Below are 19,175 nucleotides of genomic sequence, written 5' to 3'. Positions count from 1 at the left end.
TTTTGTTTGGGGGAGAGTCTCAGTTTTGAGCAACTACTGATTCCAACATTACCTCTAGTGATAATGGTAATTGATTCAAGCAGAAAATTTATTTGACTTTTCTCAGTTTACTTGAATCAGTGTACCTTTGGGGCACCAGTGAATAAATTTGATACTTATGAAGGTTTTATTTTTCATGAGATATTTTGTAGACTTTGGCTAAAATAAAATGGACTCTTCCAAGTCACAAATGATAAGTAGAGAAAACAGTATCTTCTCTCCATTGTATGGGCTATAGCAGTTATCCTAGCATTTTTACTGTGGTTGGAGTGGTCACGCCAGTGTTGTATTGATACCTTTGGTGCATTACGGAGCAGAATACTAAACAATGACAAGGTAGAGCAGTCTTTTAAATAACCTGGGTTCAAATTACTACTAATTATGAAGTTATGCCAGATGAACTTGATTTGTCTTCCAGCCACTTAAAGAGTTCTTTTTTTATTAAAATTTTATTTTTTATATTAATTACAGTTTATTCATTTTGTATTCCAGCTGTAGCCCTCTCCCTCATTCCCTACCAATCTTACCCTCTCTCCCTCATCTCCTCCCATGCCCCTCTCCAAGTCCACTGATAGGGGAGGTCCTCCTCTCCTTCTATCTGACCTTAGCTTTTTGGGTCTCATCAGGACTGGCCGCATTGTGGCCTCCTCTGTGGCCTGGCAAGAGTGCTCCCCCATCAGGGTGAGGTGATCAGAGAGCCAGCCACTGAATTCATGTCAGAGACAGTCCCTGTTCCTCTTACTAGGGAACCCACTTGGATACTGAGCTGCCATGGGCTACATCTGAGCAGGGGTTCTAGGTTATATCCATGAATGGTCCTTGGTTGGAGTATCAGTCTTTTTTATTATAATTTTATTTTTTCTTATCAGTTACATTTTATTAACTCTGTATCCCAGCTGTATCCCACTCCCTCATTCCCTCCTACTCCTACCCTCCCTCCCTTATCTCCACCCTGCCCCTTTCCAAGTCCACTGATGGGAGGGACCTCCTCCCCATTCATCTGATCCTGTTTTATCAGGTATCTTCAGGACTGGCTGCAAAGTCCTCCTCTGTGGCCTAACAGGACTGCTCCTCCCTTGGGGATGGGGAGGTCAAAGAGCCAGCCATTGAGTTCCTGTTAGAAATAACAGGAGTATCAGTCTTAAAGAGTTTCTGAGACATAAAATAGAGTGAAAAGAAGCATTAATGACAGAAAGAATGAACATAGACATTTCAGTAGGGAATGGCAGTTCAACAGCTGGCTATTCTTTTTTAGAAATGATTAAATTCATAACTAACAGTTGTACAAGTTATGCTCAGAAAATATAGTAGCTATTTCATTTTACAGTGTGGTATATAGTTAAGTCATATAATTTTACTGGAATCTTCTGGTATAAGTTCTTACTGTTAGCACTGAAAGAAACAACTGGCCACAAGGGCATTTTCTGAAACAGCATGATAAGATAGAAATTTTGTGCAAAATGTGCATTCCTATATCAGAGAATGAAATCTAAGTCTTGAGAGTAAAGATTTCATTGGTCTAATTTAATGCAAACATGTAATAGTAACCTTAGTTCTTTACTGCAATGTTGGGGGAGGTTGTATAAAATATTCCCTTACCACTGTTGAATAAAAGCAACTGAAAACATTTTGAGGAGATAGCCCAACAGGAAAAGAAACTGCTGTGCAAGCACAATGACCAGGATTCAGACTCCCAGAGCCCAAGAATAGCTGGGTATGTGTGGAACACCAATCAGTGACCTCAGTTTACAAGGAGGACGACGCTGGAACTGAATGTTCAGGTTTCATTGAGAAACCATACCTCAGTGAATGCAGCGGGGAATTATTACATCTCCGTGTAGCCTTGGCTGTCCTGTACTAACTTTGTAGACCATGCTGACCTTGAACTCACAGAGATCTGCCTGCCACTGTCTCCCAGTGCTGGGATCACAGGCTCACAGGCGTGTGACACTATACCTGGTGAGTTTAATAATTCTTCACTTTGGCTTTGCATGTACTTAGTTGAGACACTATCTGAAAACATTTTTGAACCAATTCTACTTTCCAAAACAATGTGCTATCACTAGGAGAGATATTTTGAGTACTCCATAAATATTTTAAACATGTAACACATAATTCACACATCGTAGTAAATTCATTGTTTAATTTTTCTGTTGATCTCATTAGTGAGGGAATCAGATATTAAATAATGTTCAAAAGAGACACTATAGTCCCAAATGACACTTTGAAAAGTTAATCAAATACAGCATTTATGTAAGTTTCAATTAATCTATTGTGTGTCAGTTCATTAGTTGTTGATGTGAAGACCATTCTGAAAAACAAAGGTGACATAATGCTGATTGATATCTGTATGTTGGCAGAAAACTAGTAAGCGATAGAAAAGCCAGGAGAGAAAATGATGTGGTGTTCATGTTCACTAGAATTGGCCCCTAGCCTAGAATTGACACCTGCATGAGCCCTGAAGGGAAGAAAAAATTACTTTAATTTTTGTGACTCAGTTATGTTTCTTCACTTAAGTTACACAAATGCAAAGAAACATTGTCAGTAAAGTTATATTGACATTCATATGAGTTAAACAAAATCTCAAACCGGATGTGATCCGCTATCACCTATAGTAAGACTTTGCGAACACAAATAGCCTGAGCTCATATAATCCACATGAATCTCAAGGTTTAGTTGTTGATAATCTTAATGCTACCATCAAAAACTCTATATATCCTCTTAGAAATTAATATTAGATTTTAGCCACAGTTTTTGTGATCCATTTTTTGGTTGCCATGTCAGTAGACTCTGATAATCTAAGAATTTCCCTGAAGCAAATACACTAGAGTTCACTGCCAAACAGAGCCCCAGGAAACCAAACAGAGAGTGAGCAAAAAATGAGAGATTTGTTTTATTAAATGTCATCTACACCTGTTTCAGTTATCATTCAGCTATGTTTACAAATGCTTTTTGGATGCCCTGGATTGTCTGAAAGCAATTGAAATATGAGTAGGCTGTTATTTTGTGGCAGTGCAGAAAATTTCCCTTATAGTATTAATTACTACAAATAATGGCGTAATATTAAAATAATAATCCATACACAAGAATATCAGTAAAACGGTTTCTAGCTGAAAGAGGTTATAGTTGCTAAGTGGACCTGTAGTTTATTAAGCTAGCAAGATAAATACAGAGCAATATTGAAACAGCTGGTGCCTCTGATCATTCCATTAATCTTCTCCAGAGACTGCGACAAGAAGTGATATTCAATAATAATTTTAGGAACTGTTAGGAAAAGTCGATTGATGGTACAATCTGAACATTATTTCAAAAAATGAATACATTCTATTCATTTAAATGTGTTGTGGAATTACACTAGTTTCACCCATGAAATTTGTATTATGTTTTAAACTGGAATGTTACTTTATTTACAAACATTGATTAGAACTTTACTAAATTCTTTTTTTTTTAATTTTGAAAATTTTAAAATGATGCCCTGAATCCCAAATGAACCTACTTAAACTATGAGAATGACAATAAATAAATCAACAGTGCATATGAAATTAGTTGGGTGTTATCTGTCCTTCAAATCCTTTCATCTACAGAGGTTAGTGACTATAAAAATGTATAGTTTATTGGTACATATTTTTATGAACACTACAGTTTCTTTTTTGGTTTTGTGTATGTGTGTGTGCATGTATGTACACTATGCACAACTGTGTGTGTTTGTGTCGGGGCCAGAGGCCAATATTGGATGCTTTTCTCCATCACTCCCCTACCTTACTATTTGAGGCAGAATTTCTCACTTTACCTAGAACTGAAGAAAATATTTTGAGGATTCATAGAGTAAGACCATACTTCATTGTCCATAGCAAATTTCCTCTACTATCAGCATCATTTACTTATGGTATATTTGTTACAATTTATGTGCAATTCTTATATACTATATTAGTGAATTAATACTTTTATTGATTAGTTAGCATTAATGAAATCAGTCCTTGCATTTTCTTAATTTCAGTAGGGACATTCTTTCTAGGGGACACCTAATTCTTTGTTGCATTTGTTGGTCTAGTCTCATTAGCTTATCTTTAGATATAGGTCTTGCTCAGATGTTCTTCTTTTTATCATCTGTCATGTTGAGGGGTACTGGGCAAGTGCTTGATATAATATTCTTTAATTGGGAATTTGTCTAGTTATGAGATTGACATTAGAGTAAAGCTATATGGGGAGGTTAAAAACCAAACAAGCTAAAACGTTATTCTCATCACATAATACACACTGTACCTACTCTTTCTTTCACTGGGTCCCTTATTACCATTGATCCTAACTTAGATCACCTTGAAAATAAGTGGTTGTCAAAGTTCTCCAGTTACTCTTCTTTCCTGTGATATTCTTGCACTTTTGGAATAAAATCACCACACAAAGGTACGTATATGCTGACTTTATGCAAAGCCCACACCTCCTGTCTCAAAAGCTGTTCTGGAGGCTTGCTTTCTTCTGAAGGGAAACAGAGAAGGAGGAGATCTGAGAGAGAAGAGAGACAGGGAGGAGGACACTGGGAGAAGGGGCATGAAGGAGAAACTGCAGTCAGGATGAATTGTATGAGAGAACAATTAAAAAAAAAAAAGCTTTTCTTCCCAAATGGCTGAGTATTCAATATTCATACCCTGCTTTTTTGAAGGTAGACCATCTATTATAATCATTTTGTGTGGAAAGTCTATCTGTTCTCTGTTTCAAGTTTTAAGTTTTTAATCATTTATAGTGTTAGGAAGTAAGGGGTCATAGATATTTATTTATACTTATGATTTCAGTTCATTGCTATTTTTTTTCTTTCTCAAACTTACAAGTTATTGTTGGAAGGGCTTATTTATATGTAAAATTTCTGATAAGAGTTGGAAAAACATTGTTGGTTTTCAGTAAGTTATCATTTAAAGTAAACCTAAATGTAAAAATGGTCTTGTGGACTACTTGTTAATTTAAAATAGAAACCATGCTTTATTAAGATCCGTTTGATCCTTATTTGGAGATTGCTACCTACACTCGTGATGGGAGTGGGAAAAGCATTGGGACACAAGATGAGAGAGTGCAAAACATAGATAGTGTCACAGTCATGTGGGGTTATATGAAACCATCAATCTTGACTGCAAACATGAGGACCAACTGCCTGAGCTACATCTGCTCCACTTTGGTTGTTGTAACTCATGTTTGTGTGGCAGAGACAGGATCATGGGTTTGCTTTCAGGTTTAGCCAGCCCTTGTTGATTGTTCCTCTGGTGGCATAGCTGGTGTGACTCACTCAGGCCCAGGCTGCCTCTCAGGAAGTAGGCAAACTGGGCATAACTTCAAGGAGACACCAAGAGCTAGAATGAGCAGAAAAATGTAGGTGCTGTGGTATCCACCATATTTGCGAGCAACCCACTGGGCAAAGCAAGGTAAAGGTGATCCCAAATTCAGAAGTTCAGTATGACTTATGCCTCATCTCTTAAAAGCGTGAGAAGAAACACCAAGTTTCATGGCACATGTAGTATATAGAGAAAGGAATAAGGAATAGGGGTCCGATGGTGAGGAAAATGTCTAACTTCTCATGGGCATGTTTACTCTTTCTGGAATCAGGGTTCACTCTGTTTTGTTGCCAATTAGGACAGCAAGTGGAGTAACCAAAGTTGGAGAGATGGCTCAGAGGTTAAAAGCACTGACTGCTCCTCCAGAAGTCCTGAGTTCAATTCCCAGCCACCACATGGTGGCCTACAACCATCTATTAAGAGATCTGGTGCCCTCTTCTGGTGTGTAGGTGTACATTCAGGCAGAACATTGTGTACATAATAAGTAAACATAATAAGTAAAAATAAGAAAGAAAGAAAGCAGGCTGAGCAAACCATGATGAGCAACCCAGAGTTATCGTTAAACCATAGTTCGGGAGATGTTTTATCCTAACTGATGACCAAAACACTTAAAAAATATAAGACAGTGGTTTACTTTTCAGTTCTGCATATGTTAGAATAGAATGAAATATTAGCAAATGAATATTTGTACTAGGTATGTATTCCTCATATGAATGATTTCAAGCACCAAAGCATGAAATATAATGATGAACAGGTCTCTGAAATAAAAGACTCAACCCAGCCTATAATTTGTTCCATGTGCATTTAAGGAATCTATTCTTGAGGAATATTCAGTAAAGAGGAGACCTTTTCATATATAGAGCTCTCCAAGGAAATGCATTTTCAGGTAGAATTATGAACAATTGCAGAGAACACCACTTGCAAAACAGTTGTCTTGGGGCTTGAGGGAAGCCCCTAAGAATTTATGCACAGGCAAGTCATATTCTTAATAGAATAACTAAAACTGATTTTTTTCTGAAAATAATGGATAAGGTAGTTTATATTTCATGTTCTAAATACAGTCCTGAATTGAGCCATTTCTGCCAAAAGGCACTTAAAAAATTGTTCATGAGCAAGGTAGTAGTTCGTTTTAAAAATTCTACACATTCAGGCAACTTGGTAGATATCTCAATTCTCTGTCCTTTCTTTCTTTCTTTCTTTCTTTCTTTCTTTCTTTCTTTCTTTCTTTTTTCTTTTTTTTTTTTCCTAGATAGGGTTTCTCTGTGTAACAGCCCTGGATATCATGGAACTATCTTTGTAGACCAGAAACTCAGAGAGATCTGCCTGCATCTCCCTCCTGAGTGTTAGGATTAAAGGCTTGTGCTGCCACTCCATCTTTTATAAAGCGGGTTTAGATAGTTTATTCCCCCTCATAAGCATTTCAAGTTTATGCTTTTCCTTTATCTAGAAGTAAGAAGCAATATGTCTATCTCATAAAATTTTAATAAGAATTAAATAATGAATAAAATATTAAAAAGCACAGTGATTTGCATACAACAAATTCCTTATTAGTATTTTGACTTCTATTTCCTTATTTAATTTTTTTCCAATTGCTGCCCTTTGCATCCTAAAATAAAACTTGTCTTTGCATAATATGAACACAACAAATGATTACCACTAATGGTTTGTTATTACAAAGATTCATGAACCTATATTTTTTTTGTTTATATTTTTGTTTTTTGAGACAGGATTTTTCTGTGTATCCCTGACTGGTCTGGACACCAGACTATCCTCAAAACTCAAGAGACCTGCCTGTTTCTGGTTCCCAAGTGCTGGACTTGGGAACCAGAAACAGGCAGGTCTCTTGTGTCATGTGTCACTATGCCTGACCCCATAACCCTAGATATTAACTATCTCGATATGCACAATTTTTTCAAGTGATATTAGCATTAAAATGCCTTCAAGTATAATAAGCTGGAAGACTTCATTCATGGTATTTTAAGTCAGGCTACACAGGGCAGCGGGCATTAAACTGTAGTTAATTCACCACTTTTAATCTTTTAAAGACAGTGGAAACTTGTGCTTATAGTGTATCATGACCATGCCACAGTGTAGGATAAATTTCTACCACTGTTATGACTTTAATTCCTCTGCAAACTCAAGATCCTTGTCACAGATATAATGAGGAATGACTCAGTCCCTGATGGCAAACTTAAAGATGAAATGTGCTAAAGGGATCAATAGACGTTCAGTGTGCAGTTTTTGCCATCAGAACATACCCTGGTTCAATCAAACACTCTAGCAATTCAACAGCTTGCTTTGCACCACAGCTGGAAAAGCACATTTCACAGAACACATTCTTAAGAACCATGTCCACCAAGCAAATTCCTCCTTTATCTCTAGTGTTGGTGCTAAGGAGAAGGCTGGACTTTTGAACAGAGAGAGTTCAGCATTCCTTTCATCAACTCAAAAGATGACATGCACAAGTTGACATGTCAAAAACTGGATGATATAGACAGTGTCTTTAAGCTGTGTGGTGGACATCTGATGATCCGATTGTTGTCCTTTACATCCTAGAATGAAAAATGGTCTTTGTATAATATGAGCACAATAAATGAATGCCACAAGTTGGTGTTATCACAAGGATTTTCACATACACACACATTTGGTTTTTCACGATAGGGTTTCATTGTTTCAAAGTGAGTCTAGAGTTCAAGTCTTTATCCCAATTTACTTCTTCTGGGTCTATTGATAAAAAAAGAGATTGAGGAAGAATAATAGGGTTAGCTTGCACTCCATTTCCATCTCTCCAAATATCAGCTACTTACTGTTTTTGCAAAAGAAGTTGTTAATTGTAAGGCTTACTTCCCTTAAATATAAGACTACAGTTGCATTCACATGAGGAATTCTTTATGATTCATGTGGACTTTTAAATCCTGTCTAGTTTCTTCAAGAAGTGGGTTTCTCTTTAAATTCTCTGATACTCGTGGGATTAATAATATGTTGTATTAACACCGAGTCTTTCATCCAGGAAACTTCAAGGTGCTTTTACTTTGAAACATGCTATGGTTATTTAGTATAGCTGCCAATTGTTTTTATGATTGATATCAAACCAAGGAAACATTAAGAAAAACAAAGTATAATTTGAGGGAAATTCTCAAGCACACAGAGTTTCATCTTATCTCTTATCATCTTAATTCTCTTATCTCTTTAGAATTTGTGATAAATTAGGAAAGTATGTACTTCCACTTAATAGCTCAGCTGGCTTTGTAACATCTGTTTCTATTAAATTGGACTTTTACGCAAAATATCTTGTCTTTATTTTTAAAATATATCATAGGGAATATTCTGTCTTAGACTTAAGGTTCCCTCAGTAAAAATTTTATATATTAATATATGCAAATATATTCTACATTGGCCTTTTAATCCTCTTGGGCAATTACTAAAGTAATTCATAGACCTGTTCTTACCAGTGAGGAGGGATAAATTAAATTTGTCAGGACACCAAAGAAGCATTAGATAAATTATGTCCCATAACCCTAAAAGATAACTAATTCTACAAAAATGAAGCTGTTTATGACTTAACTTTTGGATTAAGTTCATATTGGATTTTGAGGGTGCTAATGAATCTACTGTTTTAGCCAGCTCTTATTTCGTGCAGCATACTCTAAAATTTCTTGCCACCCAGCTCACGCATCATCACAGATACGGAGAAACTAAATTGGTTTTCTACATGTGACTGGAAATCTAAGACCCAATGGTGCTTTACAGTTCTTTCGTTTGTGATTTACAAACACCTCTGCAAGGAGCAGCATATGAAAATCACATTATGCCTTGTCGTATTGCAGTGTTTGCCTCTTCTTGACAGTGCATCAAGCTGTCCCTTCACTGTCTTTAATGGTAAAATGCGGGCATGGATTAATACATTCGGGCTCTGTGTGGAACTCATTTTTCTTTCTGTTTCTAAAACTTGCCCGTTGTTATTTTCTATCGGTCAAACAAACTAAGGCCTGATCATAACTTACCTCATTGGCACAGTCAACAACACTGAGCTAACCATTGGTAAGTCGCGCAAGGATGAAAGTAAAATCCAATGAAAGCAATGCTCTTCTTCTGAAATTTAATCTGAGTAAATAAGAAAAAAAGATGCAAGTGACGCTGGTCATTTCTGGGAGAAGGGGGAGAGATTATGTCTACCATTATTTTCTTTGTTTGTTTGTTTCCATGATGTTTTAGAGGGTCAGGCAGAACAAAAAATCCATTGGGCAACTTTATTTAATCAATGAGTCTTAACAGTTATAGTAAAGAGTTCTTCAACCATCCTCTAGGTGTGGCATAGGTGACCTTCCCACCTGGACAGCAGTGAGGTTCTTCTTGTGTGTTAACTTTACTCTGGAGTTAGCTGAGCTAGAGGATGAGACTAGGTTGCCCTACATATAGTGCACAGTTTAGTAATAGGGAGGAATTGTGCTAGAACTTTGGTCCTAGTGCTGGGGTGGCACTAGTTATAGATAATCTACTCCCAGGAGGAAGAAGAAAAGAGCATCACAAAATGAAAAACTATACTTTCCTTTTTTTTTTATCTGAATGTTATAAGAATTTCAAGCATAAGTACCTAATTTTATACTGTATCCACCCTTTCTTTTCCCCCCCAACTCCAGCTATGGCCCCAAACTTCCTCTCAAATTATTTACTTTGTCTTAATTATTGTTGATACGTGATATATATGTCTCTCATGCCATATATATATGTGTGTGTGTGTGTGTGTGTGTGTGTGTGTGTGTGTGTATGTCTCATACCTACACACATATATAAGCTTACTGAGTTCATTTGGTGTTGCTCATACATATATATATATATATATATATATATATATATACATACATATTTAGAAGCACTATTCTCTCTCCACATATTTTGATTGTTCCTATGTTCAGAAGTCATACATAGTCATACAGATGTCATACATGGACAAAGCCTCTGTCTCACATAGTTTACTGTGTTGGGAGAAACAGGGTCCTGGCTGTATTAGTAAACTATAATGTAGAAATTATTGGATTCATGTTCTCCTGGAGACTGGCTTTGCTCAATTATTTCATTTATTACTTGTAGCCACCATACTTTTCAGCATGTACTAAATTACTAGAGATTTTTAAAATTCTCCTTACAGCTGAATATTGATTGCCTTTATTAGACTCCAAATCTCTAAAGGCATAGTTATAGAATTTTAAAACCCTTAGAACATAGATTATCAATCTTTGAATTTTATTAGGAAAATGATGATTTCTCATATGCCTTTTGAAGATTTTTTTCCAGCTGTTCTTTAGAAACCCTTTCTCACTTTCTTGAATACAAAATGTTTCTATGAGAATAATATGACTTCGTGGCAAAGATAAAATTAGTTTTTATTCTCTTTATCCTCCTACTCTTCCAGCACCCCACAGTTCTTCATAGTCCCCACGGGCAGAACGTTTGAGAAAGCCAATTCCTTAGTGATCTCGTTAGTACCTATATGGATACATTTTTTTTCTTTTCTAGTGAATAAAAATAAAACAGTGTTTTAAAAAAATCTTTTATTTCTTTGTGAAATAAGTACTAGGTAGTTCTTACACATTAAAGCATCAGGACACTTCATCCACAGTGGTTAAAAGGAAAGCACGTTCTAATGGACAAATGCATTCTGATTAACTCACCTATATTAGATGAACCTGATACTGCAGTTGGCAGACACTCTAATTAGCTATAAAATTTAAGGACCCACTCTCTTAATAGGTTTACCACCTTCCTGGGATAATAATCTCTTCTGGAATCTCATTTTGCATTTCCGCACTATGGGAAGAAAAGGCATATAAATTAACATAAAAAAGATGCTTTTTAAATATACCCTAAAAATCCCTTGCAATGCTAGGAAAGCATTTTTTAAATTGCAGATGAATATAGAATAACATTTTTAAAATATACTTTGCAAAGTCAAAGCAACTTATTTTTACATTTATGGTATGAATCAACTCCTAACTGCTCATGTATCATAGTAGGAAATGTATCTTTAAAACAATTATTGTTTAAATAGCCTCTGGGTAGCCAACCCAGGCATGCCACGTGGGCAATGCAGATAGGTCCACATACATGGAAGTAAGCCAGATCCTCAGCCTTAGCCAAATGTGGAATTGTTCGTGACAGAGAGCACTCACCATCGGGAAGGTGGAAGGCGGAAACCAGCTCCATCTTTAAGGCATAGCACTCTGCAGCTCTCTACAGTTCCCCCTTTTTGTTTTAGACGCATCAGGCAAGAGTAGAGGTCTGATCTCTGATATTAGAAATAAATTGGGACTTTGTACCGATGTTCATTTAGGTGTCATCCACCCAAAAGGGCATCAGACCCGTCTGATACCTTTTTCTCAGAGGCGGGACCTGGGGCATCAACCCGCATGCTACCCAGAGGCTATTTAAGCTGTGGGCTGGCTTTCCCCAGGGTCCGAGGATTGTTCAAGGTTCCTGAATAAACTGCATTGAAAAAAAAATTCAAAGTTACATTTTACAATATATATGATTCAACCCTGGTTCAAAATAGTTTTTATATAATGCTAAAATTTCAAAGTTATAAAGGTCTATTCAAATTAAGCCAATTTAAAATGTATGTATAACTGCCTATGGTCTTTATCAATTCCTAAATTAATAAATGTTGTTTCTCCTGCCAAGAGCTACCTATGATCCAGATTCACCACTAGGCTTTCTGGATAATAGGTTTACTATAATAAATTCAAATATAATTTTAAAATTGCTCTAAAAAAAAACAATTATTGTTAACTCTGGGTTACATTTACATTTTAAAACAAAAGGTTTGTTTTAAAGTTAAAACCTGTTAGTAAATAAAGATGTCATGCATTCATATAATATAAAGTCCTCTTTATGCCATAGTTTAAATTATACTTGCCATCTTTTAAAAGAGGCAGTCTTTCTGGAAGGCAGTGGTTCTCAAACTGTTGGTCACAATCCCTTTGAGGGTAAAACAAGTCATTCACAAGGGTTCCTCCCCTAAGCCATTGGAAAACACAGATATTTATATTATGATTCATAACAGTAACAAACTTACAGTTATGAAGTAGCAACAAAATAATAATTTTATGATCAGAGCTCACCACAGTAAAAGGAAACATATTGATGGGTCACAACCTTAGGAAGTTTGAAAACCACTACCCTTTAAGGTATGAGCTTCATGTTGCAACTAAATATCTTTTACTTTAGAATTGATAGAGAATCATTCATTTTCAGTCTGTCTAGTGGTTTACAATTAATGTAACACACCTGAGATTTCATAACTTTCATAATTTCTGATATAATTATCTTTCAACATTATAATGTCTTGGCATTTTACCTTTCTTTGTATCAGAGAGACATGCACCATCTTGCTGCAGTGTTAATGCAACTTTAAAAATTGTTAAGAAAAGCGCAGCAAATCTTTGCAAATTCAATAGCATGTGTATGCAGTCTGTATGAGGAAAAAACTTAACGTGTAAATTCTAAAAAGAAAATGTTTTTCTTAGGGATTGATGTTATGGTATTTTAGAGTGAAGAGATAGTAATGCTTACTACTCTTAGGACTCAAGTTCAATTCTTAGCATGGGCATCAGGCAGCTTATAACCACCTGTCACTCATCTCCAGGCATCTGACACGTCTGGCCTTCGTAGATGGTTATGTACATCTACCCATAAACATAACTGAAAATATAATAAATTATCACATGACTGTGCATTTCAATATTACATGGATATTCTTTATTAGATATAACGAATTCTTTGAAATTCTTACTACTCGCATTTCATCTCAAATGTTACTAATTAGTGCTGAAATAAAAATAAATTCAAATAATTGTCTCTTTAATGAATGATTCACCTGGGCAAAGATTTATGTATAAGAACATACTGAAATAATGTTATTATGGTGGAGCAATATGAGAACTGGATATCTAGGAATTACAAAGTGGCCATTGTCCTCATTCTCATTGCCTAAGTAAAGTAGTTAGAGAACCATGCACAGTGACTTGTTCAAGGTTAAAAGGAAAATAAATGTCTTCTCACTTGCTGGTGTCTAAGGCCATGACTGGAGTTAGGATGAATGGCACCAATCTGAATTTGTCAGTCATTAGGAACCAAATTATGTTATAATAATTAGCTAAATCCAGGAACATATGTAGCCTTCCTAATTTTGTTTAACTTATAAATATATATTCAAGGCAATGACTTGTTGTAAGGATTCAGATTGGGTTGGAATCACCAATTGGCCAATTAGATTCTTTGAGTGCTAATGGAATTAAAATAAGCTTTAGTTTGTTATCAACAAAATAAAGCACAAATAAAAGAGGACACCCAACAAACAACTTATAAGTAATGTCTTTTTTCACACATAGAAAATTATATGGCAAATTATATATTGTATATAGAAGTCTTATATAGAAAATCACAATGCTGTATAGGTACTCAATAAATTGTTACTATCATGGAGATAATCTTAGTTCAGTTCTAAAATAGCCTTTGATTCAGTTGGAAAGAAAGTGACACCAATGAATGGAACCCGAGCATGAGAAGAACCTAGGCTTAACATGGAATTCTGAGGTTCCTGTGTTCTAAAGAATGAAAGTGGAGCAGTTATGTTCTAGAGGCCAGGCACAGTGAGAGCAGGGAGAAACTCAACCCCAGGAAGAGGAAATCATTTCTGTGGTCCATTTTCCATTTCTGAAGGAGTCCTCACAGCTAAAGACCAGGACACAAAGTTCTTTCATGAACAGACGTCTGTGGCTGCAGAACTTGCTATATTTCTTCCTGATGCTGTTGATCTTAGACCCAAAAGTGAGGAGAAATGTGGGAATGGAGACATTCCAGTCTTAATATATAAGAATTGCCAAATCCATTTAGTCCATGTTATAATCGTTCTAATGCTATAACTTATTTTCTCAAATCATTTGTAAAATCATTTCTCAGTATCCCCAGGGAATTTGTTCTACACAATTTCTAACTTAAATACCAGTATCCGTGGATGGTCAAGACTCTTATGTAAAAAGATACTGTATTCTCATGTCCTGCATAGATGCTCCTGTTCAGGAAAACTAATCTCTGGCATGCTGGTAGTATTGAATACAATGTAAATGTTATGTAAATAGCTATTCTCTGCTGAGGGAATAATGGCAATCACACAGGTCGCGTTTAGTACAGATGTAATGTTTTCCACAAAATGTCTCAGTTTCCACACAATTCACAGGTGCAAAACCTCATATGCAATGGCCACTGAATAGCTATGTTTTTGCCTATGTGTTTGTTAGGTACAACACAGCACAAATAGTCCTTCTGTTTGTTCCTAACAATAATTCTTGATTTTGAGATTGTATTAAATAAAAATGTGTGAAAATTCCTAGCGATCATTGTAGACTGTATTCTGATCATTGTTGACTACAATCTGTTCTCCCCTTTTTTCTTTCTTCTTCCTCTTCCTCTTCTATTATTATTATTATTATTATTATTATCAATTGTTATAAACAATTTATTCACTTTGTATCCCCATTGTAGCTCCCTCCCTTATTTCCTCCTTGGCCCATCCTCCCTCTCTCTTCTTCCCCTATCTATCTCTCCTACTCCACTGATAGGGGAAGTCCTCCTTCCTACTGTCTGACCCTAGCCTATCAGGTCCCATTAGGACTTCCTGGATTCTCTTCCTCTATGGGCTGGCTAGATTGCCCCACCAGGGAGACGTGATCAAAGAGAACGCAACGAAGTTCATGTCAGAGACTGTCTCTTCTCCCCTTATAGAGGAACCACATGGGTACTGAGATTTAATGGGATACATCTGAGCTGGGGGGTCTAGTTCCTCTCTATGCATGGAATTTGGTTGATGCATTAGTCACTGCAACCCCCACATGGATCAGCATTTTGGCTTTGTGTGTCTCCTTGTATGGTTCCTGTCCTCTGGGTCCTTCTATATCACTCTTCTTCCATAAGACTCCCTGTTTTCTGTTCAAAGGTTGGCTGTGAGTCTCTGCATCTGCTTTGATCCCCTGCTAGGTGGAGTCTTTTAGAGGACATCTGTGGTAGGCTCCCATCCTGTTCCCTTTCATCTACTACTTCTGGTATCTATTTTGTTTTCCCTTCAGAATGAAAATTAAGAATCTTTCCTAGGGTCCTCCTTGTTGTTTAGTTTCTTTAGGTCTGTTTAGTATGTTTATCTTATATTGTATGGCTAATATCCACTTATAAGTGAGTATATGCAATGTATGCCTTTCTGCTTCTGGGTTACCTCACTCAGGATGATTTTTCCTAGTTCCATCCACCTCTTTTAACTTTTTTTTTTTACCTTTTTTAACAAATCATCATCACAGAATGCATATCAGTGATTATGACTTTATAAATTAAATATGTGAATTGAAGCCTAAGTGTCTGTGCTTAAGAGCTAATGTGTGTCAAATAAATAAGAAAAAAAAATAGATTAGTTTACCTTTTTCATGTCACTTTTTCTAATGCATTTTTTTTCATTGTATGGTCACAGTTTTATTTTATTTTATTTTTAAATTTTATTTTATTTTATTAATTACACTTTATTCCCAAACAAGATTTTTCCCACCATAAGCTGCTCCCTCCTCCCCTCCCGACCCCACTCTTCCTTCCCCTTCTTCACACATGCCCCTCCCCAAGTCCACTGATAGGGGAGGTCCTCCTCTCCTTCCTTCTGATCTTAGTCTATCAGATCACATCGGAAGTGGCTGCATTGTCATCTTCTGTGGCCTGGTAAGACTGCTCTCCCCTCAGGGGGAGGTGATCAAAGAGCAGGCCAATCAGATTATGTCAGAGGCAGTCCCTCTTCCCATTACTATGTAACCCACTTAGACACTCAACTGGCATGGATTACATTTGCACAGGGGTTCTAGGTTATCTCCATGCCTGGTACTTGGTTGGAGTATGGGTCTCTGGGAAGACCCCTGTGTTCAAATTTCCTGGTTCTGTTGCTCTCCTTGTGGGGTTCCTGTCCTCTCCATGACCTACTATTTCCCACTTCTTACATAAGATTCCATGCTCTCTGCCCAACAGTTGGCCATAAAGTCTCAGTATCTGCTTTGATAGTCTGCAGGGCAGAGTCTTTCAGAGGCCCTCTGTGACAGGTTCCTAGGTTGTTTCCTGCTTTCCTCTTCTTCTGATGTCCATCCGCTTTGCCTTTCAGGATGGGGATTGAGCGTTTTAGTCAGGGTCCTCTCTCTTGATTATTTTCTTTAGATGTACAGATTTTAGTAGGTTTATGCTATAAGTCTATATGAGTGAATACATATCCTGTGTGTCTTTCTGCTTCTGGGACAGCTCACTCAGGATGATCCTTTCCAGGTCCCACCATTTACCTGCAAATTTCATGATTTCCTTATTTTTCTTTGCAGAGTAATACTCCATTATGTAGATGTACCACAATTTCTGCATCCATTCTTCAGTTGAGAGGCATCTGGGCTGTTTCCAGCTTCTGGCTATTACAAATAAGACTGCTACAAACATGGTTGAGCAAATGTCCTTATTGTTTTCATTGTATGGTCACAGTTTTATTTTATTTTATTTTTGGATATATGCCTAGGAGTGGTATGGCTGGGTCTTGAGGAAGTGCTATTCCTAATTGTCTGAGAAAGCACCAAATTGATTTCCAGAGTGGTTGTACAAGTTTACGTTCCCACCAGGAGTAGAGGAGGGTTCCCTTTCTCCACAACCTCTACAACATGTATTGTCACTTGAGTTTTTCATCTTGGCCATTCTGGTGGGTGTAAGGTGAAATCTCAGGGTTGTTTTGATTTGCATTTCCCTAATGGCTAATGAGGTTGAGCATTTCTTTAAGTGTTTCTCTGCCATTCTATATTCCTCTACAGAGAATTCTCTGTTTAGCTCTGTTCCCCATTTTTTAAGTGGATTACTTGGTTTGCTGCTTTTCAGCTTCTTTAGTTCTTTATATATGCTGGATATTAGCCCTCTGTCAGATAAAGGGTTAGTGAAGATTCTTTCCCTATCTGTAGGCAGTCGTTTTATTTTGATAATGGTGTCCTTTGCTTTACAGAAGGTGTTCAGTTTCATGAGATCCCATTTATTGATTGTTGATCTTAGAGCCTGTGCTGTTGCTGTTCTGTTCAGGAAGTTGTCCCTTGTGCCAATGAGTTCTAGGGTATTCCCCACTTTTTTTCTAGCCAATTTAATGTGTCTGGTTTTATGATGAGGTCTTTGATCCACTTGGACTTCAGTTTTGTGCAGGTTGATAAGTATGGATCTATTTTCATTTTTCTACACGTAGACATCCAGTTGGACCAGCACCATTTGTTGAAGATGCTATCTTTTTTCCATTGTATGGTTTTGGCATCTTTGTCAAAGATCAGGTGTCCATAAGTGTTTTAAAAAACTGAGAAGAAATATAGGGGTGAGAATAAGTCTCATTTTACCAAAAATTTAACATAAAAATTCAATCTTTTTATTTTAGTAACCTTTAAAAATCATTTTGGCTGAATCACAGTAATTATATGTATTTATGGGGTACAACGTGATGACTAAATTCATATAACACTGCACAATGAAAAAAATCCAAGTAGCTAGCATATTACCTTGTTACTATAAGACATTCAAAGTCCTCTTTTGCTATTTTGAAAATGTAATATTTATAAATTCTTCTAACCCCACTGTGTCTCTATTTTACTATTACACTGTATCTCTCCTTAGGACCCTTCTGTTCCCTCCTCCTACCTTCCCAACTTTTTTTTTTTTTTTTTGAGGTGAGCATTGTTGAGATTTTACAGGAAAGTATCTAGCTTTCTTTCTGTACATAGATTTTTTTTCATTTAACATAATGACCTTCATGCCCATTCATTTGTAGCAGATAAAAGGATTTCAGCTCTTATGGGTAGGGCTAATTTTTTTTTAATCTGTTCGTTCACTGATAGACATTTAGGCTGATTCTACAGCTTATGTTACAAATAGTGCTGAGATAAATGTAATCGTGTATTTTTCTCTTCACCACATTGTTTTTTTTTTCCTTTGTATAAGTACTCACTAATAAGATTGCTGATCACACACTAGTTCTCTTTATTATTTTTTTTGAGAAAGCTTCATGTTAATAACTGTTATGGCTATACACCAATATATGCCTGTGGTCATTTAGAACTTTGAAAAGACATTATTTCATTATCTCTTAAATTTCACTTTTAACTCTTTATCTTAAAATAATCTAATGAATAAGCTTTAGATATATATGTTATTTCTTTGCTTTCATGACATTACTGATTTGATTCAAAACATAAATCAAGACTTTTAGTGAAAATGTCCATTCACCTACATAGCATTGTTAGCTATAATTTTCTCTGTTTAGCTGTAGAGTACAAATGAAACATCCTGTTGGGTTTTAATTGGTTATAAAGTCTGCCATAAAGTAAAATATATAGAAATAGTTTCTTAACTATGTGCTTACTGATATTTTAAACACAGGAGACAATGTTTAATGAATGATATTCATGAATGATTGAAGGCTCTTGTTGGTTTAATTTGTAAATAGGAAAAAATTTAGGAAAAATTTCTATTACAGTATTTGTGAACATAAAATTAATGGCTCAGTGGCAATTTTCAGCGCTTTCTTGAAGTTTTAGTAAAACTTTGATCAATGAAAACATTTTCAGTTTATTTACTTTACATTCCAAGAGTCCCCCCTCCTTTCTCTCCTCCTAGTCCTCCCCTTTCCCTTCTTCTCTCTTCTCCTCTCCTTTACCCTAGAAACGGGAGCCCCCTCGCCCCCCCCCATATAAACCCTCCCCAGCACATCAAGTCACATAGACTAAGCATACC

The 19,175-nt window shown here is 36.3% G+C and overlaps 1 protein-coding gene across 3 annotated transcripts in view; it reads left to right on the top strand.

Moving 5' to 3' along the window:
* Alcam (activated leukocyte cell adhesion molecule) overlaps nucleotides 1-19,175 on the top strand; it is a 197,972-nt gene that overhangs the window by 42,849 nt on the left and 135,948 nt on the right. The gene's annotated exons all lie outside the window — the stretch shown is intronic.

This window comes from Meriones unguiculatus, chromosome 17 (genome assembly GCF_030254825.1).
Source record: "Meriones unguiculatus strain TT.TT164.6M chromosome 17, Bangor_MerUng_6.1, whole genome shotgun sequence".
NCBI lineage: Eukaryota > Metazoa > Chordata > Mammalia > Rodentia > Muridae > Meriones > Meriones unguiculatus.
Note: the sequence above shows the minus strand (reverse complement) of the source record. Positions and strands in the feature narration are given on the sequence as shown.